Here is a 1065-nt window from a genome sequence, read left to right on the forward strand (position 1 = left end):
ACAAGCATTTGGATGAGTTTCTTGAAGTATGTTCCACCGTGAGATACACGGACATGCCGGAAAAGGTCTTAAGGCTTAAAATTTTTCCATTCACCCTTAAAGACAAGGCAAAATATTGGTTTAACAATCTTAGGCCTTTTTTAATAATTTCTTGGGCAGAAATGCAACAAGAGTTCTTGAAGAAGTATTATCTGGTTTTTAAGACCAATGCCATGAGAAACTTAATTCGAGAGTTTTCACACGGGGATGGGGAAACGTTCCATGAGGCATGGGAAAGATTTAATGAATTGCTTAGGAAATGTCCACATCATGACATGCCCAAATGGCAATTAGTTCAATATTTCTTTGAGAGCTTATCGGATAATTATAAGGGCATGGTTGATGCTTCCATGGGTGGCTCTTACATTGATAGGCATGAGGATGACGTGTGGTGTCTTTATGAGATCATGAGTGAAAATTCTTTGCATCGAACTTTATCTTCTAAAAATGGTAGGAATTTAAGTGGAAGGAAGAGTGTTGGCTTACATCAAGTTGACCATTCCAATGAAATAGCTACCGAGATGAAATCCTTATCTCAAAGGTTTGATCAATTTTTTATCAACCAAAACTCGGCAAATCAAGTATCTTCCATCCCTAACCATTCCCATCATACATCCAATGAGACATGTATGACTTGTTCAAGTGTTTTAAATTCTACTTCCAATTGTCCCCATGGACATGTGCAAAGTGAACATCATGAACAAGTTAATGCAACTTTTGTTAATCAAGGGAACAATCCTTATGGCAATCACTATAATCCTAGTTGGAGGAATCACCCGAACTTCTCTTGGAGAAACCGAGGAGAAGGCTCAAACCCTCCCCAATGTGGTTTCCAAGGGAAGAATGTTCCACCTCCGATGCAAAGCCAAGGTTCCCAAGGTTATAAATCATCATTTTAATCACAAGGAAATCAATTTTCTAATTCTCATTTTCATAATCAACCATCATATTCTCAAGGAAATGCTAGGAGTTCGCTTTTGAAGAGAAGGCTTTGACTGCTCTAGGCACTCTAAAGGCGAATACTTA

At 38.3% G+C, this 1065-nt stretch overlaps 1 non-coding gene across 1 annotated transcript; it reads right to left on the reverse strand.

Annotated features, from left to right (window-relative positions):
- Positions 1–209: 209 nt before the first annotated feature.
- LOC132282809 (small nucleolar RNA R71) lies at positions 210–316 on the reverse strand. The gene has a single exon (XR_009471870.1). It is a non-coding gene; the product is annotated as a small nucleolar RNA R71 (small nucleolar RNA).
- Positions 317–1065: the final 749 nt, after the last annotated feature.

The sequence above is a fragment of the Cornus florida genome, unplaced genomic scaffold (assembly GCF_030987335.1).
Source record: "Cornus florida cultivar Cherokee Brave unplaced genomic scaffold, ASM3098733v1 CherokeeBrave_3.0.0_Hap2_Chr01, whole genome shotgun sequence".
Lineage (NCBI taxonomy): Eukaryota > Viridiplantae > Streptophyta > Magnoliopsida > Cornales > Cornaceae > Cornus > Cornus florida.